This window comes from Eumetopias jubatus, unplaced genomic scaffold (assembly GCF_037043125.1).
Source record: "Eumetopias jubatus isolate StellerSeaLion01/CBP00866 unplaced genomic scaffold, mEumJub1_p1.0 scaffold_7, whole genome shotgun sequence".
NCBI classification, from domain to species: Eukaryota; Metazoa; Chordata; class Mammalia; order Carnivora; family Otariidae; genus Eumetopias; species Eumetopias jubatus.
Genome location: NW_028274813.1, coordinates 56,749,534 through 56,775,731, shown reverse-complemented (window position 1 = coordinate 56,775,731; position 26,198 = coordinate 56,749,534).

Below are 26,198 nucleotides of genomic sequence, written 5' to 3'. Positions count from 1 at the left end.
ATTTATCAAACATTTATGTTCTGTTAAATGGCATCTACTGTGTTGGATCATGAACATTAAAAAAACAGGTAGGATGTCTGCCTTGAAAACTCTTATATTTTAATGGAAAAGATTCATAACCAAACCTGTTTAGCTAATTTTGATGAATGTTAAAAGAGTGATATATAAGATTATAGCTTTGGTCAGAAGAAACTTTCCATAGGATGGGTTGTGTGTTGAGCAAGGGAAGAAAGGATTGCTTTAGAGATGGAGTGACTGTCAGTCTGAATCATGAACAATGAGTCAGTGTAAGGTATTCAAGGTGTTGTCACCTGCCATGGAAACAAAGACCTTCAAATTAGCAGTTGCCAAAATTGTGATGATAGAAAACCAAAGTTGTGTGAGTGGAATATTAGGAGCAAATGCTATTACCAGCCCTTGATTCTTGGACTGATTTATTTGAGCTTGGGCTAAACTGCAGCATATAACATGATTACTCGGAGTATATATTTCATTCTGAAAGACAGAAACATACTTTCAGCATGTTCTCTCTCAACTGGTGCTGTAATTGAGTCATTCTCTGTATCTCTGACTACAGAGATAGCTGTGCAAAATCATCAATTTATTAGAGAATTTACTATATTCAAGGAACTTCAAGATGTCAGAACATATATAAAATACGGTGTTGGTTGTGAACAATGACATTAATCAGTCTCAGGTTAATAATACAGAAACTCCCATAAGGCTTTCAACAGAGAGGAAATAATTTAGGGAATTAGATACAGATGTTAGAGGGCAAATTCAAGATAAAATGAGATGACATTAAAAACAGGTAGTAACTCTTGGACTATGGGAACTAATAGAAGCAATTAATGTTATAAGGGTAGAGAAACTTGGAAGAGGGTACCTGTGAAGTTGGGGCTCAGATTTCTGAGGGCAAGTTGCTGCTCAGCTGATTGATGCTCATACCTTTGAGAGTGCATGATAAATTAGTTTTGATAAACCGAAGAAGCTGGAGGGTGAAAAGCGGGACATTGATATTCCCTATTTTCTGTTTTAAATTCTTAGTGCACCTTTTGTAGAGCCTGATAAGAAATCAGTGAGAAAGTAAAAAGTATATTTGTAGTGTCTCCAGACTTAGCATCCCAACTAGGAGACACCGTTTGGAATGGAGTAAAATAATTACCATCCTGGTTGACTTCATTGGTCAGTCAGCATTCAAATATGCCCTCTATATATTTTAACATTCATGTCATGCCAATATATTCATGTTTGCACCTAACAACATGTAATAATCTTTTATGCAAAAGAAGACTGTTTCTACAGTTTTTCTTTCTTTTTTTTTACTGTTTCTACAAAAGTGTGAGAAACAAAATCCTAGCAGTCACAGCATGATCTTTGGGCACCACCAGTCCTGGTATCCATCTGCAAGCAATGTAAATTTCTCCACCCATTCAGTCACAGTGACTACAGAATATTCTGTAATTTAGGAGATTAAGTTAAAAAGCTAAATACCACCAGGAATTCTTATATAACATGATAAAAGGACAGAAGAGTAGTTAGCATAAATAAGAATAATTATTATAAACCTGTGTGTGTGAGAGAATGTATATCATTTTATGTGTATACACAAAATACAAAAGGAAGAAAATGTACATAACTGCATCAGTTCTTGTTTGTATAACAGATAAGAGGCTGTGATTAACTGACATAGTTTCCATCTTCAACCACTGATCTCTTGGTTAAGTTTCACCCAGTTAGCACTTTAATTGTTCTAGTTTTATCTGCTTGGGTAATATAACTGTTGTCACCTGCCATGGAAACAAAGACCTTCAAATTAGCAGTTGCCAAAATTGTGACGATAGAAAACCAAAGTTGTATGAGTGGAATATTAGGAGCAAATGCTATTACCAGCCTTTGATTCTTGGACTGATTTATTTGAGCTTGGGCTAAACTGCAGCATATAACATGATTACTTGGAGTATATACTTCATTCTGAAAGACAGAAACATACTTTCAGCATGTTCTCTCTCAACTGGTGCTGTAATTGAGTCATTATCTCATGCCACCATCTTCTAAGCGATATAGTTAAGACTAGTGAATTCCATAGTCAGAAATCAATTTTAAGGCTCATTTTGATATGAAATGAATTTCTTGACAAAAAAACTTTGGGTAGAATAATAAAGCATAAGTAAATCATTCCTTAATTTCACAGATTTTGATACTGGCAGAAGACTTGTGGACATGAAATGCATGTTCATGGCAACATTACATGTTTATTTTAGTGACATAAAGTAGTTGACATCTCCATGTTGAAAGGGATCCAGTATAATCAGTCTACCACCAGGAGTCTGGCTGTTCCCTCTAGAGATTTGGGCCATATTGACAGCTCTATATTAAGGTCAACATCTGTCCTTTCTGTTGGCAGATAAGGTACTCAGGAGTGGTGGCAGCGAGATCAGACTCAGTGAGGAAAGTTGACTTTTGTTGAGCACGTATATAGACTCCTTCTCTGTTATCATGACCATAGCATATTTGGGTTCATTAAAGAGGCACCAGAATGGCTGGGAAACGGGCTTACTGATGTCCACAGAGAATGTATATTATCCACCTCCTTACACATAGATGAGCATTCAGATGAAATCAGACACTGTAACATCTTTGTCCTTTTCTAAAAATTTATACTTAGTCATCTTCCAATTTTTTAGTCTTCCATCTTATTCTTTTTGGTTCCTGACAATAAGGCCAAACTGTTAGCCATCACCCATTAATTTGTGCAGATCCATATTTCTAACCATTTCTTAGTATAAAGTAGATAACTTAAAATATACTCTTCCAGGTTCTGCTTATTGGTAATATTTCTCTTCACTACTGTCTTTCAGGGAAGTTCTTGTTTGAGGTTGTGGTGTTGTAGGCATCCAGATCTGATTGATACTAGTATAGAATGAAAAAAAAATGTTAAACAAGCAAAACATTTTTATTTTTAATCAGCCAATGGTACTTATGTACTTTAAGGTTGTTAAGTGTGGATTGAGGGAGGAGAGAGGATGTAACTCTAGGAGTAAATGCTCCAGGAGTCTTGTTCAACTTCTTGTGCTTCTGGATCCTTCTCTACTACAACCAGTTTCTTCTTGTATTTGATTTGTACTTGATGATAGACTGTTGCTATGAATGGCCAAATTTTTGGTTTACTGAGTCAGATAGGTGTGTCTACACTTCATGATAGGCTACTGAGATCCCATTATCACTTGGTGTCATGTGTCAGGTATCTGGTCTCTGTCAAGGGCTTAAAAACAAGACAGGAGTAGTTTTTCACAGAGAATAGTTATCTTCAGTAGATTTCATGGTGTTGCAGAATCTTAGTCCTAGAATCACAATGCATAGTGCAGAGGAAGAGACCTGGAGCTCAGAGATAACAACTTAAATAGCATAGATGGTCTGTGAGAGCAAAAGGGAGCTTGAACCCCAGAGGCATAAAGATCTTTATAACCCTTGAAAAACATTATTTTCTAGTAGACTATTAGCCATTAAACTAGGTTGAGTTAGAGAGTAACGCAAAGTGTTTGCTTTTTAAAAAAAATTTAGAGAGTAACATGAAGTATTTGCAATATAATAATAGATTTGTGAGTGAGGAGGATAATACTAGACATAGGAAATCTAATTAAGGTATTTTTTACATTAGATCAAGCCAGAGATGATAAGGAAATGAATATGTTAACTTACTTGGTGAAAGGAATTTTAAGATTAGCCTGAATTATACAAGTGGGCCCAATGTAATCAGAAGGGTCCTTATAAGATGAAGGTAGGAGTGCTGGAGTTAGAGAAAGATATGAAAATGCTGCACTACTGCCTTTGAGAATGAAAGTGGCCATGAGCCAAGGAATGCAGGCAGCCCCAGAAGGTGGAAAAGGCAAGAAAACAGATTCTCTACTACAACCTTCAGAAGGAATACTACCTTGCTGACACCTTGATTCAAGCTCTGTGAAACTTCTGATCTTTTGAACTGTAAGATAATAAATGTATGTTGGTCTAAGCCAAGATAATTGTGATAATTTGGCACAGCAGCAATAGATAACTAATATAAAGTGGAAGGAGCAATAGGGAATAGCAAATCTTCCAGCTACCAATATGATTTTTAGGAAATGTGAGAGTGTTACAAGGCCTGGCTCATCATCATCTATTGTTTTAGTTAATGTAAAAGTGTGAGAAATTTAATGAAGAATTTCAGTAGTTGTGAAGTTTGAAATGAATTTGAAGTGAATTTCATGATGGTAGGGGTGAGCAGAAAAGAGAAAGTTCATGTTGATGTAAGAAAGGATAGCTCAGTGGTGGATTCCATTTATAAAATGACCAAAGATAATAGTAATGTGTAGCATTATATTAAGTATTCAATCATACCTTTAATTTTAGGATTTTATTTTTTAAATTTTGTAATGTCCTTGCACAAATAATTCTCCAAAGCATAGTTGAGTTTTTCTGTGTTCATCTAATCCCCTGCTGTGTTTTCTTATTTTTCTCTTTTTGGAGGAAAATTTTTAAAAATTAAAAAGAAAATGGCTGCACAGGGTAAAAAAAATGGCCATATAATGTATTTTCATATGATAAGGAAATGCACAAGGACAATTATTTACACACACACACACACGCGTGCACACACACACACACACACACACACACACACACACACACCATCCATACCAAAAAGCAGAATATTACAAGTGGCCCAGAAAACTTTGTCATAGCGTATTTATCATTTCTCTAAAAGATCACCAGGTTAATCATTTCCATTACTGATTTTTTTGGTTGATTTTGAAATATATATGAATGAAACTGTCAGTATATATTATCCTGTAATTGGCGTCTTTTGCTCAATATCTTATTTTTGAGTTTTCTTTCAGTTGTTGAATGTAGTAGTAGTAGTAGGAGGAGTTTTTTTGGTTTTTATTTTATTTTGTTTTGGTTTTTTTTTTCCTCCAGCTTGGGATTATTATGAATAATCCTATTATAAACATTTTTATGTATATCTTTTGTGCACAAAAAGAAATACATATTTCTTTTGAGTATGTACATAGGAATAGAACTGTTCAGCTCAGGTCATGATCTCAGGGTCCTGGGATCGAGCCCTGCATCGGGCTCCCTGCTCTGCGGGAAGCCTGCTTCTCCCTCTCCTGCTCCCCATGCTTGTGTTCCCTCTCTCACTCTCTCTCTCTGTCAAATAAATAAATAAAATCTTAAAAAAAAAAAAAGAACTGTTGTTTATTCAGGTTTTAAGATTTGGTAGATATTTCAAAATAGTATTCCATATCTTTATCAATTGGCACACCCCCATTAGAAGAGTATGAATGCTAGTTCCTCGGCATCCTCATTAGAAATTGTTAGTTTTGTTGTCATTCTTAGCATTTCTGTTGGATGCAAGGTGGTATTCCTTCAAGGCTTTACTTTCCCCAATGAGTTAATTTTTCATGTTCATTAACCTTTGGATATTATCTTTTATGAAATACTTTTTCAAGACTTTTGACTACTCTTAAAAATAGTTGCCTTAATTTTTAAAAATTTATTTTAGGATGTTTTAATATACTGTGGATGAGTCATTTGATGAATGTCTGTATTGCAAATATATATACATATATATTTATGTATTATTTAACGCTTAATACTTTATCCATATTTTCCTTTGTGAGTAGTGTTTTTAATGTCCAGTTTAAATAATCCTTGTCTATTGGGGTGCCTGGGTGGCTCATTCGTTAAGCATCTGCCTTCGGCTCAGATGATCCCGGGGTCCTGGGATTGAGCCCCGCATCAGGCTCCCTGCTCAGCAGGAAGCCTGCTTCTCCCTCTCCCTCATTTGTGTTCCATCTCTCTCTGTGTCTCTCTCTGTCAAATAAATAAATAAAATCTTTAAAAAAAAATCCTTGTCTATTCTAAAGTAATGAAGATATTCTTTTATGTTATCTTTTAAAAGATTAGTATTCTACCTTTTTTAATTTGTCTAAAAATTCAACTGAAATTTTTTTTTGTTTATATTGTAAAGAGCAAGATTTGTTTTATTTCCTATGCGAATATTCAATTGACTCAACATAATATATTGAAAATTCCATCACTATATTAAGGGTCATAAATTAAATTTTGCCATAAATTAAATTATTATGTATGTGTGGGTTTGTTTCTGGACACTAATTTATTCCATTTGTCTATTTGCCTTTTTGCCAAATCACCCTATCTGCATTATTTTAGCCTTATAGGAGCTCCTAATTATCAGATAGTTTAAATCTACTAATTTTGTACATCTTTATTAAGATAGTCTTGGATCATGTTGGCTCTTCTTGGTTCACTGCAGTGCCATATACATTTTAGAATCAGCTTGTCAGTGTCACACACACAAACATACATACATAACTCCTATGATTTTGGTTGTGATTGACATTAATATGCAGATAAATTTGGATAGATTTGCTATATATACACCTAAAATTTTTTCAGTCTAATTTCCAATCACTCCTCTATGATTTCTAAATGAACTACATCTACAGTACCACATAGAGAAGGAGTTACAAATGTAGCATCATAGGTTAAAAAACAAGTCAGCACTGATGTTAAAAACTTTAAAAATGTAAACATTTGCATAGTAATAATATAGTATTTAAATTGTCTATGCTTTTGCTCCTTCTATTGTTCCTTCCTTCTCTTCTGGCTGTTCTGCCTCTTATAGTTTCTTCACTATAATTTCCCCATGTAATATAAAGAAGAATAAACTTTAAATTGGATAATCTGTATTGTGGTCCTGGCCATATCTATAAATGACAGGACTTGGAGCAATGTACTTAAAATTCTGTATAAAATGTGTCCTTAGGAACATAGGCTATGGAATTAAATTGCCTGTGTCAAATCCTAATTCCACCATTTACAGCCAGGGAAATGTTGTTAACAAGTTATTTAGCTTTTCTGTTCCTTAGTTCTTGTTCTTTCATCTGCTAAATAGAGTTGATTATGTATGGGGATTAAATGAGTTAATACATATAAACTACTTTGAAGAGTACCTGTAATATAGTAAGCGTGAATAAGTGTTTGTTTTCAATTATTATACCTATTTCTTTTGTAGTGCTATTTTTAAAGTGAATTGTTTTATGAAAATATGTGAAAATAATTTGAAAAAGCAAGAAGTGTCATACAAAAGTAAAACTTAACAATCATTTTGTTTTATAGAAGTTACTCTTATCAGGAGCCCAGATTATTTGTCTATATATTCATCTTTTTCCACCATTAGAATAATTTTGAAAACTATCAGTATTTTCACTACACACACACATATAATATGTATCATACATATAATATTATCAAAAGATTTGGAAATGTCTTCACAGACTTCATAACTTATTATCAGATAACATACTTTTTTTTGTTATTCTCACTCTTCTTAAGACTATACTCTTAGCAAAATTCAAACTTGAAGAGGTTTGGCACCTGGGTTATAGGCCAATGTGCTTGGAAAGAGGGGAAATTGGATCACTCACTTACTTATATCACTAACTTTGTGGCATAGACTTAAAATAAGTTCAGTGGAGGATGAGAAACAATTTCAGCTGTCTGATCAAATTTGAAACTCATAAATTTTAAGTCAAATTGAAAGATATATTTGAATGACAAGGAGTGAAATTTACATCTTAAAAACCCAATATTGAAACTCTAGACATAAAATTCAACCTTGGGTATCTTTAACCCCATTTTTAATAAAACCTTGAAGAATAGCAATTTCTAGGATGTCTAATATAAAATGTCAAACATTATCTCCATTAATAAATGCTCTGTAAAGAAAACTCAGATACACACACACACACACACACACACACACACACACACACAATTGATCAGTGTTAACATGAAATAAGCAAAAAAACTACCTATAGAATCTGTGAAAATATATAGATTAATTTATATTCATTAGTAGATAAATCTCTTAAAGAAATTTTCTTTAAGAAGGAGTACTAAAAACTGTTAGAATTTTGGTAGAGTGACTACTTAATGAAAAATTCATAAGAAATTATTCTATATATAATAGAAATATTTGACCTTTAAAGTCTGGACTAATGCTATTGAGTTGAAATGTAATGAAAGTCAAATACAAAACTTATATTTTTCATAGAAATACTTAAAACTAAAATAGAAACATAATGTGATTAATATTTATTATATATTTTATTTAAACAATTATATGTAAGCTATTATTTCAACATGTACTCAGCATAAGAAATTGATATGGCGATATTTCACATTTTTTTTATTCATCCGAAGGTTTTGAAATCCAATGTATATTTTATATTTAAAACACAGCTGAATTTGGAGTGGCCACATTTTACATGCTCAATAGCTACATGTGACTAGTGATTACTGTGTTGAACAGAACAGATCTAGATGGTATGAGAAAATATAGGTGAGGTCTATACAAATGGTGCATACAGTGTACAGAGGTAGTCATCTGATTTTTGGCAACTTTTAGCCCCAAGGCAATTTTTAGCCCGTAAACCTCCCTGCCAGATAAAAAGTTTTCAAGATATTTATATCTTGCTTTTTATGAGACATGTATGTGATAGATTTTATGTTCATTACTCCTTAAATTTCCAGCATATTTTATAAAATATCAATTTATCAGCCAATCTTTAAATTAAGAAAGCAGAAGTGAAAGCAGAGGGAACTATTTAATAGTAAGAATTAAGGGGTATCTTACCAAAAGAAATGCAGGATATAGAAATCAGAAGACTGCCTTTAGGAAATTTGATGTATAGGCCACTCATGAAGGTCATCTCCAATTACCCCAGTTATCCAGATAAATTAATGGAATTTCTAACACCTGAAGCAATGCCACTTTTCCTGACACAGGGGTAAGAGCCAAAGCAAATTAAACCCTGGACCTTAAAGACTGAGCTAAGAGGTGATACATGCCACTTTTTGCAGAGTACCTTGACCAATCCTAACTTTGGAGTAATGTGACATGCAATTCTAACATGTACAGAAAGGAGAAGTGTATTTGTGAACAGCCCCAAGAATGCCACAGGACATGATAGAAGCCATGTTAAATAAAATAATGGCAGCCAATTTTAATGACTTGATGAAAGTCATATATCTCCAAATTAAAAAGATACACTTAAGTCCTAAAAAGTTAATAAGTATTAATTCCATATCTAAATGTGCAGTGGTAAAATATATCAATGAGAAATAGTAGAAGAAACTCTAGATAGAGGCATTTGGGTGGCTCAGTTGGTTAAGCGTCCAATTCTTGATTTCAGCTCAAGTCATGATCTCAGGGTTATGAGGTTGAACCCCTTGTTGGGCTCTGTGCTGGGCTTAAGATTCTCTCCCTCTCCCTTTGCCCCCCTGCCCCTCTAAAAAAAAAAAAAAAAAAAAGAAAAGAAACTCTAGACAGAAGAGAGATTATCTACAAATTGATACAATGTTTAATACAAGACTGGCAGAAGATTTCTATAAAAACAATACCAGAAAATGTATATTTAAAGGAACCCAAAGGGAAAGGTTCTAACAAGCAGTTATGAACACAGGTTATGGTAAACATATTGGTAATTTCTAAATTTGATTAATTGGCTTGTCATTGGGAATGCTTAGTTGTGTGTGACTAAGCTGGCTTCTCTACAGTACTCTCTTTGTAATGTGTCAATTTGGCTAAACAAAACTACATTTCCCTGAATTCCCTTCCCTGTGTGTTTCTAGTTAGCCTGGGTGAGAAGAGACATTTTTTTTTTTTTCATGAGATTTTGGCAATCAGTAGTGAAGTAAAAGACTTTTTTTTTTTTTTTTAATGGTTGGAAGTTTGGGGAAGATGTTTGTATCTCACGCTTCTTTGCTTATCTGGGAGGTTACCTCATTGAGGTGGGAGAGCTTTGGGCCAACAGCTGATCTACCTCTTTCAGCTTCTCTGCTTCCTGGACCAGCTGTGTACTTAGCACTGTAAAGTCACACTTCAACTTCTCCTTCAGGACACCCGGATTCCATCTTCTAAATTTAGGACACCCAGTTAACAATGTTGGAGATGATAAGAAGATGAACATGAATTTCCAGTCTTTCTTTAGGGATTCCAGATTGCTCGTGGTCATGGATCCCAGCTCATTCTCGTGGGATTAAACTTGTCTCTACTCTCCCCTTATTTACATATGATTTCATATTATTTGGACTTCAACCTCCAGCATCAGACACAAAGCAGCTGTAAAGAGACAGTTTAACCTCTGCCACAATTGCATAATGTCAAATCCCTTCGATGCTTCGCTCACTTCATATGTAGGAGTGGTTATATTTCTTTTATTGAACTCTGACTAATACAAAATTTGGCATTGATAGTGCTTCTGATAGAACAGAATCTTAATTATGTGTTCTCTGAAATCATTTTATGCTATCTGAAATTGACCTAAGATTTAATGGCATTAATGACTCTTCAGTGATAAAAGAACAAAATGGTAGCTTATGACATGCAGTGGTAAATTACTACCTGTTGATAATTAGTGCAAGTGTCTATCTCCAAAAGGTAAAATTCCTGGTGACAAAGCATTTTGCCATAGGAAATGCTAGTAAATATAAGGATTATATTAGTATCTCATAAGTGCACTAGAGAACATGTAGTAAGAAGATCTTAAGCTCAAGGCCTTAAGTTATTTCCCAACTTGGGGCACGTGGGTGGCTCAGTTGGTTAAGCATCTGACTCTTGCATTCGGCTCAGGTGGTGATCTCATGGCTAGCGGGATCAAACCCTGCATCAGCCTCTTGGCTCAGCGGGGAATCTGCTTAAAATTCTCTCCTTCTGCCCCTTATCCCACTGTGCTTTCTCTCTCTCTCTCTTTCTCAAATAAATAAATAAATCTTTAAAAAAAAAGTTCTCAACTCAAGATCTGCATAGAGGACCTGAAAGCTTCTGTGACTACTCTAAAACAAGCATTTATCTTTTGTAGCCATGAGGCAGAGATTTCTGAAAACAATATCCAGAATCGAATCCTGCAAGTGGCTGGCTTACAAGCAAATTTTATTTCTAAACATGTAATATATCTCAGGAAGGGATAAGATCTTGAAAATCGGAATGCAGCCATATGGGCAGATTCCAATGAAGCTAGGGAGGGACCTTGAACTCTTAAATCTTACTGAAATTTCTTTGCCAGCAGAAACAGCCCTTCCATACTCTCCATATGGATGATATTCTTCACTTGCCTGAAGACCTGGCCCCACAAGAGATTGCTAATCCTCCTCAGTACCTATTCCCACCACATTTTCCTTACTTCTCTATCTATAACAAGACTGAATTCCCAGCATGCCTTCAACAGTGAGATACAAATGCCAACCTTGAGAAGATAATGTTACATAAAAACAGAATTGCATGACTTTGCCAATTTAAAGTAACAGAAATCTGTGGATGCTAAGGATATGAGATCAGAGTGTAAAGAATAGAAGTTGAATCAGCACACATTTATTGATATGGCATCATAAACAGAGATTGTAGACTCAGTGTGTAGAAGGAGCTGGTAATGACTCTAATAGTTTGCTTGCTTGGTTGACTGGATTACCAACCCAAGAATGACCTATAGTAAATTTAAATGTCAAAAGATATTTAGAAAGGTATCCAAAGGCTTAGAGGGAGTTGGAATGATAGAGTGGTTTATCATGCAAGACCTGCTCTGTTTATCCTCTCACCTGTCCTCTGTGAATTATAGAGGCTGAGAAGTCCCACGATACGCCATCTGTGAGCTGGAGACCTGGGAAAACTGGTGGTGTAGTTCCAGCCTTAGTCCAAAGGCCCAAGAACCTGGAACACTGATGCCCCAGTATGAGGGCAGGAGAAGACTAATGTCCCAGGTTAAGCTATTAGGCAAAGAGAGAATTCTCTCTTACCTTGCTTTTTTATTTATGCTTCTAACAGATCTGATGAGGCCCACCCACATTGAGGAGAGCAATCTATTTTATTCAGTCTACTGATCTGAATGTTAATCTCATCCAGAAATATCCTCATAGACACACCCAGAATGTTTAACCAAATATTTGGGCACCCTGTGTCCCAGTCAAGTTGACACATAAGATTAATCATCACATTCATATATTCAGTAATTATAATCTAATTATCAGTCTCTTGAACTTATTTGCTTTCAAACTTATTGCCCTTTACAAGCTGGAGAGTTCCTCAAAATTAGGGACTCATTTTAATTCACATTCATCTTCACATTCCCAAAGATGTGAACAAATTAGGTAGAAGGAAGGACTTGATTAAATGTACCTGAGGAAAACAGAAGAGAGTAAAGTACATACTAGGTTCCAGAGATAGAACCAGGCATTCTCACTTGCCACCATGTCACTCATTGACGTTAATTTTAACATTAATTAATAGAAAGGAGTAGAGTTACTTATACAAGAAGAAAATAATTTCTGATATTGGTAAAAACAAACACAACCTCTTAAATATGTTTTGATGTCAAAACGAATAGGAGTCAAGCATGAACATTATTACAGATTTGAAAAGCAGCATGTGAAATTCACAAAATGCTAGTTATGGCAACCCCTTAATTTGCTATTTAGCATAATTAAAAATATGTTTTTTGGGGGAGGGGCAGGTCATATGAGTTGGTTTTTCCCCCCTCCTAATTGTGACTTTGGAGGAGCTACTTTCTCAGCTACTTATCTATCAACTGACTGTAATAATAGTTTTCTGAAAGTTGGATGAGGATTAAATAGAGAATAGTGATTTTGTTTAGCAAAATTAAAGGTGTTTTAATTGATGAATGAAAAAAATTGCTCTTGAATCTTGAGTGGGGTGAAGGACACCTCACAAACCACCAAAGCAGAGTAACACAAGCTAAAATGAAACAGATTTAGAAAGCAGAAAAATAAGGGCTTGCTGAAGACAGTCTATATTACCTAGATATCTTTACTAACAGTAAATATAAAAAGTAGCTTATGTCTCTAGGTTATTAGGAAAAATGAATTATGTAATTATACAGAATTTTGAAAAATATGTTAAATACTTCTCAGGATGCTATTTTTATTTTGCCCACATGCCAACACCTCTTTTTCTATTTTTTTCCTGTTCATGGTGTATTTCTAATCTTTAACTGGAAGAGGTTGGTGATTTTCTTATTTATAATACCTTCAAACCTCCAGTTAAAGGATCTGGCTTCCAGAATCAGATCACCCATGCACATTCTCTTGAATGGTAGGAGTCATGTCCTCGGAACATACAATACCACGACCAAGAGCAATCGATAGCAACCAAGCCAGGAACTAACTGGCACAAAGATAATCAGAATGCAATCAATAGTTTGAGATTTCTCTTCCATAGGTTTCTAATTTTCTTTTACCTTGTCACAGACATGTACCAATCACCATTTCAAGACAGGGGTGGATTGACCAGAATGGATAAAGTTCCCAAACTACCTTCGTAATCCAGACATTTAAAAATTGAAGAGTTAGGGCTATCGTTATTTCATCAATGAAAATTTCAGTTCTGCCTTCATTTTTTTTGCCAAATGAAGAATAAGAAGACTTTTTTCATTAAACATTATTGTTTTACATCTGACTCTTGATTTTGGCTCAGGGTCGTGAGATCAAGCCCCAGATCAGGCTCCATGCTCAGCATTCTGAGTGTTCTGCATCAGCATGGAACCCGCTTAAGATTCTCTCCCTCCCTCTGCCCCACTGGGCTCGCACATGCACTCTCTCTCTTTAAAAAAATAAATTCAAAAAATTATTGCTTTAGATTTTCAATGAGTAGTGTTTCTTAGCTGCTCAGCTCAACCAACAGTGGGAGAGTGTCCAACAATACTGACAGTCTAGATTAATGAAAATTGACACATTTCATAGTCAATAATTTATTTTATACTATAAGCATTTTTAATATATTACACTTTTTGGTGAAAGAAATCAGGACCATGTGGTAGGTGTTCAGCGTAATATTTCATTTATAACCTCAAACCCTAAAAATTAGGTGTCATTGCTATTTTACAGAGGCATAAACTAAAGTTCAGAGAAGTTAAATAACACATAGAAAGTTTTAAACCGGGAATCAAATGCATATCTGAAATATCTCAAGTGGATAAATTTGTAGCCTTTTATTGTCTTACAATCTTACAGTTAATTGTATTTATGCCAGTTTCTTTTTACAACATTGGCTTGATTTTATAATTACTCAAGTTGAAATGAAGTAAGTCATCTATCTATCATCACTATGACTCCTGCATTTTCTGCAGTTTAGTACTTGTCTAATTGCATTCAAACCCATTCAGAGGCTTTTCTTTTCTTTCTTTCTAAGCCATTATTACCTAGTCTCTCTTCATTAGACTGAATAAGAGTGCAGATTTTCAATTTCTTGGAGAAACTCAAAGCTATCTATCCCTGTTACTTTTTATTATTCCTTCAGAGTCTCATTTTTTACCATCTGGCAAATTTCAAAGGCCAGAAATGTTCATTTCAGACATGATTTCAGATTCTGAAATAAAAGTCATACCTGGAAGCTTAATATAAGAGAAAAGAGATGGAATCTGGAATGGTTAGGGAAGTTTCCATGCACTAACTCATTCAATTTTGGGTTCAACACTTTGTATTAAGTTTTGGTTTTCTTCCTTAGCAGAGCATCTAGTTTACAAAAACAGTTTCTATATACACAGTTCTTATTTATTTTCTGGATTAGTTTCTAATACTTTTTCCATCCATTTCTATGAATCAAATCTCCTCTTCGGATTTCTTCCACAGTTCTTTCCTTTTTGTCTAGACCTCCTCTTTTTTAGCCTTCTCTGACTTTTCCTTTCATTGTGCCTATCATCTTCTCTTTTCACTGCAGCTGTTAAGTTAAAAAAAATCAGAAAGCTATTGATGTTGCTATCTTTCTCCTGTCACTTTCATCAGAAAAAAATGGAGTTCCAATGTGCAGCATCCAGTTGCTTAGCAACAATATTTTCAGCATCTCTGTCAGCATGAAGAGTGTAAAGCTGTGTCTGCTAATGTGGCTGCATTACAAAAAAGAGCATAGTTGGAGTGGAAATAGGAAAAAATAAGCCCTGAAAAATTCAACAATCTCAGGATATAATGAATGCAGAAAAGGATGAGCATTTTTCAGTGGAAACTTTCTTTTTACCCCATGACATATCACTTGCAGAAAAGTTCATTCTCTAAAGCAACACTTCAGGAGTTATGCAATCAAAAATACCTACATGACTGTTCTGCATCAAGTTATACACTGCCAGATTACTTTATTTTCCTGTCCATATATGTATTCCAGGAACAACTAACTCTACTATGAATGTGTTAGGCACAAGCAAGAGTAAAAATTTTTAATTATAGCTTTTCAAAGTTTGTTACCCTTATTTGTTTTAATGAACAAGAAATGATGGCTTTAATATGTAAGTGTGCAAATGCATTCCTATTGTTTTTGTGACTGTATTTTAATCACACTGCATCTTTTCTGCTCTAGTGGACACATGCATTTTTTCATGTTTGACATCTTTATAGTTGGCTCAATTTCAAATAAAGTACTTTGATTGCTTTATATTTATGTTGTTTATGTGTTTGAAAGTGAAGAGATGCTAGAAAACCTGACAACTGAAATTCATTATCAACATAATTAAATGTAAAGTTATTCTTTCAATTAGAAAATAACTATTTAAATATGCTTTATATTTTGCGACCTCATCATTTAAAAAATATATTTATTGCATACCATTTTAGAATCCTGTTTTTATAAGCTCATATGACATTTATATACAAGTTTACAGAAAACTATAAATTTATTTAAATATTATTTGAATTTAATACGTCTTAATATAATGTGTGATATTCTATTGTGGCAAGAATTGCAGAAGCTGTTATCTTGTGTTCCCATTTCTACTTTGACCTTTATCTGCTTTGTAGCCTGGAACATGTTTTTTAGGAGACTAAGGTTCTGCATCTTTAAATGAGAGTAAGATTTCATAATTTCAGTTCTACTAGAAAAATTAAAGTGAGATAAGGAATGCAAAACACTAGGCATGTCTGATGTGCAAAAAATATTCAGTAATTTAAAGCTATTGTTGTTTAGAAATTTTCATAAAATAGACTGCCTAACCAGATGGATTTTTTTCTACTTTCTGCCTTGTTTATATAAATGTATTTTTTAACCACTAAGTTGTGTTGAGAGTTGCAGCATTCTTGACATTAAATGTCTAAATATATAGGATCCAAAGAAGCAGATGAGATATGAATAATTAAAAATCTTAATAATAACCAAGAATATTGAGTGGGTCAACATTAATATTTATTAATATTTTTGAATGAAATTATAAATAGACTGTGGACAACATGATCATAAAGTTCTTTATTTTCATAATTATGGCTTTTATTTTCTTTTACAGAAGGAAGTCTTCCACTTAAAAAGTAAAAATTAACTTTCTATTCCTAATGGCAAAAAAATTCTCTCCAAAGATCACAAATGATAATATGGAAATATTGTAAATGGTGTAAGTTTATAAGAATGTAAAGAAGGGATATAAAACCAGAACAAACTGCCATTTAAAAGAGTTCATAGGCCAGTGTCAAAGAGGTTGCTGCCTGTGTTCTCCTCTAGGATTTTGATGGTTTTCTGTTTCAAATTTAGGTTTTTCCTCCATTTTGAATTTATTTTTGTGCATAGTGTAAGAAAGTGGTCCAGTTTCATTCTTTTGCATGTCACTGTCAAGTTTTCTCAACACCATTTCTTGAAGAGATTGTCATTTTTCCGTTGGATATTCTGGTTTGTTAAAGATTAGTTGACCATATAGTTGTGGGTTCATTTCTGGGTTTTCTGTTCAGTTCCATGGATCTATGTGGGGTTTTTTTGTGTCTGTGTGTGTGCCAGTACCATACTGTCTTGATAGCAGTTTTGTAATATAGCTTCAAGTCAAGAATTGTGATGCGCTTTGGCTATTTGGGATCTTGTCTGGTTCCATACAAATTTTAGGATTGTTTGTTGTAGCTCCATGAAAAATGCTGTTGGTATTCTGATAGGGATTGCATTAAATGTGTAGATTGCTTTGGGTAGTATAGACATTTTAGTAATATTTGTTCTTCCAATCCATGAGCATGGAATGTCTGTCCATTTCTTTGTGTAATCTTCAATTTCTTTCATCAGAGTTTTATAGTATTTGGAGTACAGATCTTTTACCTCTTTGGTTAGGTTAGATACCTAGATACTTAGGTATTTTATGTGTTTTGGTGCAATTGTAAATGGGATTGATTCCTTGGCAGGAGTGGTGATGGGAGGGGGATGGACTAAATGGATGATGGGTGTTAAAGAGGGCACTTGTGATGAGCACTGGGTGTTATATGTAAGTGATGAATCACTAAATTGTATTCCTGAAACCAATATTTCACTATATGCTAGCTAACTAGAATTTAAATAAAGAATAAAAAAAATAAAAGATTTCAAGCGGGAAGTAAGGCTGAGGAGCTTCTAGTTGAGACTAAAAAGTGAGTACTATCTGTCATGAAGGAGTCAACTGAATATGTGCCCCAATGAAGGCACTTAGAACTTTGAGAAAATGAACATGCAATATAGAAAGTAGAATTGACGTGTAAGATTAAGAATAAAGAATCAGTTGGAAGTCAATATATAAAATATCAGACTACTGTATTGCTGATAACTTAGAACACTTTGCAGTCAGGCAAAAATAAGTCTCTTACAAAAAATAAAGAAAAACACAAACTCTCAGGATTTTGACATTTAAGAGTTTCCAATGCAGTGGACTTTTTATTTTATTTTTATTTTTATTTTATTTTAAAGATTTTATTTATTTGAGAGAGAGAGAGCAGGAACAGGCGGAGGGACAGAGGGAGAGGGAGAAGCAGACTCCCTGCTGAGCAGAGAGCCAGGACTCCGGGATCATGACCTGAGCTGAAGGCAGACACTTAGCTGACTGAGCCACCCAGGCAATCCAACTCCTTTTTTTTAAGATTTTATTTTTATTTATTTGAGAGAGAGAGAGAGAGCAGGAGGAGGAACAGAGTGGGGGGTAGGGGGAAAAGGAGAGGGAGAGAGAAACTCCAGCAGACTCCACACTGTGCATGGAGCCCAATGTGGGGCTCGATCCCAGAACCCTTGAAATCCAGCAATGTGATGCCCTCAGCTTTGTTTTTCTTTTTCAACATTTCTTTGGTGATTCGGGGTCCTTTCTGATTCCATACAAATTTTAGGATTGTTTGTTCCAGCACTTTGAAAAATGCCATTAGAATTTTGATCAGGATGGCGTTGAAGGTATAGATTGTTCTGGGCAGTGTAGACATTTTAACAATGTTTATTCTTCTGATCCATGAGCATGGAATGTTTTTCCATCTCTTTGTGTCTTCTTCAGTTTCTTTGATGAGTGTTCTGTAGTTCCTAGAGTATAGATTCTTTACTTCTTTGGTTAGATTTATTCTGAGGTGTCTTATGGTTTTTGGTGCTGTTGTAAATGGAATTGATTCTCTAAGTTCTCTTTCTACAGATTCATTGTTAGTGTATAAGAAAGCAATTGATTTTGTATCCTGCCACATTACTGAATTGCTGTATGAGTTCTAGTAATTTCGGGGTGGAGTCTTTTGGATTTCCACATAAAGTATCATGTCATCTGTGAAGAGAGAGAGTTTGACTTCTTTGCCAATTTGAATACCTTTTATTTCTTTTTGTTGCCTGATTGCTAGGACTTCTAGTACTATGTTGAACAATAGTGGCGAGAGTGGGCATCCTCGACGTGTTCCTGATCTTAAGGGAAAGGCTCTCAGCTTTTCCCCATTGAGGATGATATTCGCTGTGGGTTTTTCATAGATGGATTTTATGAGTTTGAAGACTGTTCCCTCTATCCCTATATTCTGAAGAGTTTTAATCAGGAAAGGATGCTGTATTTTGTCAAATGCTTTTTCTGCATCAATTGAGAGGAGCGTATCATTCTTCTCTCTGCTCTTATTAATGTGTTCTATCATGTTGATTTGAGAATGTTGAACCACCCCTGCATCCCGGAGATAAATCCCACTTGGTTGTGGTGGATGATCCTTTTAATGTATTGTTGGATCCTATTGGCTAGGATTTTGTTGAGAAATTTGGCATCCGTATTCATCTGGGATATCGGTCTGAAATTCTCCTTTTTGATGGGGTCTTTGCCTGGTTTGGTGATTAAGGTAATGCTGGCCTCATAGAATGAGTCTAGAGGCTTCCCATCTGTTTCTATTTTTTGAAACAGCTTCAGGAGAATAGGTATTATTTATTCTTTGAATGTTTGGTAGAATTCCCCAGGGAATCCATCAGGCCCTGGACTCTTGTTTTTTGGGAGGTTTTTGATCACTGCTTCAATCTCGTTGCTGGTTATTGGCCTATTCAGGTTATCAGTTTCTTCCTGTTTCATTCTTGGTAGTTTATAGGTTTCCAGGAAGGCATCTCTTTCTTCCAGGTTGCTTATTGGCATATAGTTGTTGATAATAATATCTAATAATTGTTTCTACTCTCAGCTATAGACAGATCATCTAAGCAGAAAATCGACAAAGAAACAAGAGCTTTGAATGACGTGCTGGACCAGATGGACCTCATAGCTATATACAGAGCATTCCACCTAAAACAACAGAATACTCATTTTCTCAAGCACATATGGAACTTTCTCCAGAAGAGACCACATACTGGGTCACAAATTAGGTCTCAGCCGACACCAAAAGACTGAGATTATTCCCTGCATATTTTCAGACCATAATGCTTTAAAACTGGAACTCAGTCACAAGAAAAAAATTGGAAGAAATTCAAACACTTGGAAGCTAAAGACCACTCTGCTCAAGAATGTTTGGGTCAACCAGGAAATCAAAGAAGAACTTAAACGATTCATGGAAACCAATGAGAATGAAAATACATCAGTCCAAAATACCTATGGGATACTGCAAAGGTGGTCCTAAGGGGGAAATACATAGCCATCCAAGCCTCACTCAAAAAAAAGAGAAAAATCCTGAATTCACCAACTAACTTTACACTTTAAAGAACTGGAGAAAAAGCAACAAATGATGCCTAAGCCAAGCATTAGAAGAGAAATAATTAAGATTAGAGCAGAGATCAATGAATTAGAAACCGGAAATGTGGTAGGGCAGATCAACGAAACTAGAAGTTGGTTCTTTGAAAGAATTAATAAGATCAATAATCCACTGGACAGACTTATCCAAAACAAAAGAGAAAGGACCCAAATTAACAAAATTGTGAATGAGAGGGGAGAGATCATGACTAACACCAAGGAAATAGAAACAATTATTAGTGGACATTTTATTTTGACCAATTGGCCAAAGGTGAAGATCTCTGGACCAGCCCTACAAAATCACATTTGCAACCACATTTATTTACTCATTCTTATGTGTGTGTAGAATAACATGGTATTTTAGGATAACTTGAAATACAAAACATATAGTTCAAAATAAACAAAATATAATCTTCAGAGAAACATAAGACTAAAAACCCCTTAGGGGCTCCTGGGTTGCTCAGTTGGTTAAGCGTCCAACTCTTGAATTCAGCTCAGGTCATGATCTCAGGGTCTTGGGATCGAGCTCCATATTGGGTTCCATGCTCAGTGGGGAGTCTGCTTGAAGATTTCTCTCCCTCCCCTCTGACCCTCACCCCTCTGCTCTCTCTCACTCTCTCTCTCAAATAAATAAATAAATCTTTCAAAAAATAAAAAAAATAAAAAACCCTAAGACATTCTTAGAGATATTAATGGAAATAGTGGATCTACAATGAGTAAAGATTATTAAAAATAAGTAATAATAAAACATTAACCTATTTTTTAAATTGAAATTCTGATAAAATATATAGTTTAAGTTGATGAAATATCTTCAAAAGAAGAACAGAAAGAAAAAGAAATGAATATATACAACTGAAACTAGGAAACATGAAGATACAATCTAAACTTTAGAAGTCCAATCTGACATGTAGAACATCTAGATGGAAATAGAAATATAAAATTTTCAAAAATAGTAAAAGCATTTCCTAGAGCTGAAAAACGAGCATATTAAATTATATTGAACTTAGTAAATGCCTAGTCCAAACACTAAATAATATGCTTATTGACATATTATAAATTTTCACAACATCCATGATAAACATATTAGAAGTTTCAGAAGGTGAAAAATATTATTGATAAGGGAATGACCTTCATAAACTTTGCATGCCATGGGGCAATTAATTCCATAGCCTGAAGGAAATTTATTTTAGGTTAAGGATAATGTGTCCAGCTAATCTGTTAATCAAGTGTTAGGAAAAATGAATAATATTTTCAGACATGCAAGGTCTCAGAAATTTCATATCCTACACACTCTTTATTAGTTAATTTCTTAAGGATCTTCTTTTGCAAAATATAAATGTAAACCAGAAAGAAGCACAAAACCTGAGGGGGGGAAATCTATGAGATGTTTAGTATTTACAAAGAATAATTGTCTTAGATAAAAACGTAAATATTTAGGGCACCATGATACAAAGATCAAGGAACAAAGAGGAGTCCGGGGATTTTTATATCATCCTTGACAATATGATATGACTTAAAAAGATGATAAAGATGTTAATTCTAATTAAAAAAAACAATGGGAATTTAAAACTCCAGGAAAGACTTGTACTCTAATGTTAAAAGCAGCCTGATTTAGAGTTAACCCAAGAATGGAAAAAAGAATGCAGATGCCCATCAAAGAAAGAATGTATAAACACATTTTGGTATATTCATTACAATAATTTTTATTTAACAATAAAGATAATACACACATAATACCCCAGATAACATGATTTAATATTGAAAAGTTTATGTTGAGCAAAAGAAATGAGTCAGAAAGGAAGAGTATACTGTGTGATTACATTTATATGAATTCTAATGGGAAAACTAATCTATAATGATGGAAATTAGTTAGTGGTTGCTCCTGTGAGGGGGGCAGGGATTACTGGAGAGGGACATCGATGGGCTTTCTGAGAGGATAGGTATATTCATTCTCATGTCTGGGGTGATGAATACAAGGGTGTATAATATTGTGAGAATTAACTAAACATCTAAGCTCTGTGATTTTTATGTATATACATCAATTAAAATAAATATATATTTTAAATAAATATGTATTCTTCAGATTTTTAAGAGTACATATTTTTAATAACTTTTAAAAATATATATTCCTGAAAAAATTAAGTATTGTGCAGTTACTATATTCTATATTTTGCTTTTGTTTTGTACATATCATTTAAATTGGTTTATAAACATTCTTCAGACGATTGCATAAGCCATTACACAGTTCTTAGTATGAAGAATAATAGTGATTTTAAATACTGATTGTCAATGTTTCATATGGAAACTTAACTAAATTTAATTAAAATATGTTTTTTTTCAAAACCTATAATGGCTAAATTTTCCTTGATTTAAGATGCATAATTTCTTCCTCTGTTACAGCACAATTTTTTAAAAGCTGATTCCTGGTAGTTTATTAGGCATAAATTCAAACACAATGTAACACACTTTTTGTTTTGTGAACATTTATTTTCTCATAAAAGAAGAGATCAGTCTTTTTAGCTTTTTGTTATGTAGGAATAAATCTACTCTTCATGGATGGCTAAAAGCCAAGTTCAGGTACTTTAGAATAGGAAGTAAATTTAGGATAGAAGTAGCATCAGTATGTACATACCATGGAATATGACTTAGCCATATAAAAGAATGAAATCCTGTTCTTTGTGACAACATGGTTGGACCTAGAGGGTGTTATGCTAGATGAAATAAGTCAGACAGAGAATGACAAATAATACATGATTTCACCTATATGAGGAATCTAAAAAACAAAACAAATGAACAAACAAACAGAAACAGAATCATAAATACTGAAAACAAACTGGTAGTTGCCAGAAGGGAGGTGTGTGAGGGATGGGTGAAATAGGAGAAGGGGATTAGGAGGTACAAACTTCCAGTTATAAAATTATTAAGTTACAAAGGTGAAAAGTATAACATCAGGAATATTGTCAATAATTTATAATGTTGTATGGCTGTGGATAGTAGCTACATTGACCATGGTGAGTGTAGCTTAAGGTATAGAATTGTGGAATCACTATGTTGTATATTTGAAATTAATATAACATGGTATGTTAACTATGCTTAAAAAAAGAATAGAAGTAGCATGCAACTTCTTGCAGGTTTATCCCTTTTTTAGTATATATATGGATTGATTAATATTTATTATTAGAAAAAGCACTTTCTATGCACAAGGCTATTTTTGTGACTGATGTTCTAGTGCACAATAGTATATATAAGAATAGTTTTTAGTAATGACAATAACGTGGTTCATATTTTAATTTCATAATTATTTCTTATATCTTTTTAAACCTTTAGCCTCAGAGAAATTATCTGATAATATGAGAAGAAAATAGGGCCTTCAACATATGTGAATGCACAGTGCCAAAATTATGCACATGGCAAGTAAAAAATAACAAGTATTTCCCTCATTTGTTTGAAAATATGCAATTATTTGGTATTGTAAATATAGCAAATATTTTCTTCACAATAACAGCCTGTGAAAATAATTAAAAATAGCATACCAATTGCTAAATTGTCACATATAATTACTCACAAAGAGTTCCTCTAAGGAAAAAAAGTCTAAAAATGGTTAAAATAAAAAGTGTTCCTCCTTCTTGAAACTTTTTTCCTTGGATCCTGAAAATAATAACTTTCCTAGTCTTGATGAAATTGCATAAATCTGATTGTTTCTAATAAACTCTGACATATTGATTATTAAGGTGACGACACTCAATCTACCACTTTGGTAATTTTTCTTAGTTAAGAAAGCCCATTCAAAATTTACAATTTATAGAGTATTTTGGTTAACTTTAGCTTTTATTTTTAGCATGCCTAAACACATCACTTAACATGTAATAGACACTCATAAATGTGTGTTGCATATTAAATGTATAATTTCAAAATTGAGTAATATTCAATTGACATCTAGAATGATCAGCTGTTACTCATCTACATGATAAACCAAAGCAATAGAAGAACTAGGAATTATCATTCAGTGAATCTATGTATGTTATTTTTTTTTGTTTGTTTTTTATTTTATTTTTTAAAAATTTATGTGTGTTATTTTAAAGATTTATGTATGCTGTAATGTTTCAATCTCAAAATAAAGTGTAGTAGAAGGGAAAGGAGATGATTTCATTGAGAAATCATTCTATACAGAAAAGACATATTATTGGAATTCTTGATCAGAAGCCAGAAATTTGTCAACTTAATGCTTGAAAAAATAGGCAAAAGAATATATATATATATATATATATATATATATATATATATAATAACTGAAAAGAATAACTAATAAATGATGGGACATGATATTTTGGAACAAACTTCATGATGGTGAAAAAGATGGTGGAGTAGTAGGGGACCCTATTCCAACTGGTCCCTGGAATTGAGCTGGATATCTACCAGACTACTCTGAACACCCAGAAAATCAGCCTGACACGTAAGAAGATCTGGATCTCTACAAACAGAATATCGCAGTCGTTTGGTTTCAAGGTACAAAGTGGGGAGCTGTGATTCCACAGGCAGATATCAGAGGATAAAGGGCGGTAGACAGGAGCCTGGCCACAGGGTCCTACACCACCAGTGAGCGATAGCCTCCTGCACTGGGGATGGGGCACAGACTTGCAGACCAGTAGCAGTGGGAAAAGGACTTTAGGGCAGCCCCCGGACAGAAACCAGAGCGGCGGGGCCGTGCTTGCAAACTGGGGGTGGCTGGCGGTTTTAGAAGCACAAAGGGCAGAGACATGCCCTGACCTGGTTGAAGGACTGGGAGTGCTGCTGAGGGGCGCACAACCCAGGTTGCTGCAGTTTAAGCAGCACAGAGAGAAAGGAGATAGTGTGGCCTGGAGAGCTCACTGAAGAACAGACTGCGATCTCTCTGCTCTGAGGCAGAGGGTTGGAATTGGTCTCTTCTCCTCTGACTCACGGAAGAGACATGGAAAGCCACCAGGGAAAACCACCAGAGAACAAAAGCCCCCCAAAACCGGTTCCCACTGAGCCCATCCCCCCCTCCCCAAGAGCAGGCAGGTCAACTCTGCCCAAACAGGGTTGCCTGAGTAACAATGCGGCAGGCCCCTCCCCCAGAAAACAGGCTGGGAAACAAGAGGCCAGGAGCCCTAAGGTCCCTAGAAAACAGGTGCATCTTGCTTGGGTTGTAATCAATAATTTGGATTTTATACATTCCCTCAACCACCCCTCAACAAAATGACTAGGAGGAAGAACCCCCAAAATAGGAAAGACTCAGAGATTATGATTTATGCCACAGATTTACAAATGGATGCAGATATAACCAAGATGTTGGAGATGGAATTCAGGGTAGCAATTGTGAAGACAATGGCTAGAATGGAGAAATCAATTAATGGCGACATAGAGTCTCTAAGGGCAGAAATGAAAACTGAATTGCCAGAACTTAAAAGTGCTATCAATGAGATCCAATTTAATTTAGATAATCTAACAACTAGGGTATGTGAGGCAGAAGAATGAATTAGTGACCTGGAAGACCATTTAATAGATAAAAAGGGAAAAGAGGAGGCCAGGGAAAAACAACTCAGAATCCATGAAAATAGAATCAGAGAAATAAGTGACACCATGAAGTGTTCCAATGTCAGAATTATTGGAATCTCGGAGGGGGTGGAGAGAGAGAGAGGACTAGAAGATATATTTGAGCAAATCATAGCTGAGAACTTCCCTAATCTGGGGAATGAAACAAACATTCATGTCCTAGAGGCAGAGAGGACCCCTCCCAAGATCAAAGAAAACAGGCCAACACCAGGGCATGTAATAGTAAAACTCGCAAATCTTAGAACCAAGGAAACAATCTTAAGGGCAGTCAGGGGGAAGAGATACCTTACGTACAGAGGGAGGAACATCAGGATAATGTCAGACCTATCCACAGAAACCTGAAAGGCCTGGCAAGAGATATTCAGGGTACAAAATGAGAATATGCAGCCAAGAATACTTTATCCGGCAAGGCTGTCATTTAGAGTGGATGGAGAGATGCAGAGCTTACAAGACTGGCAGAAACTGAAAGAATATGTGACCACTAAGCCAGCCCTGCAAGAAATATTAAGGGGGGCTCTATAAAAGGGGAAAGACCCCAAGAGTGATATACAACAGAAATTTACAGGGACAATCTATAAAAACAAGGTCTTCACAGGCAACATGATGACAATAAATTCATACCTTTCAATAATCACTCTC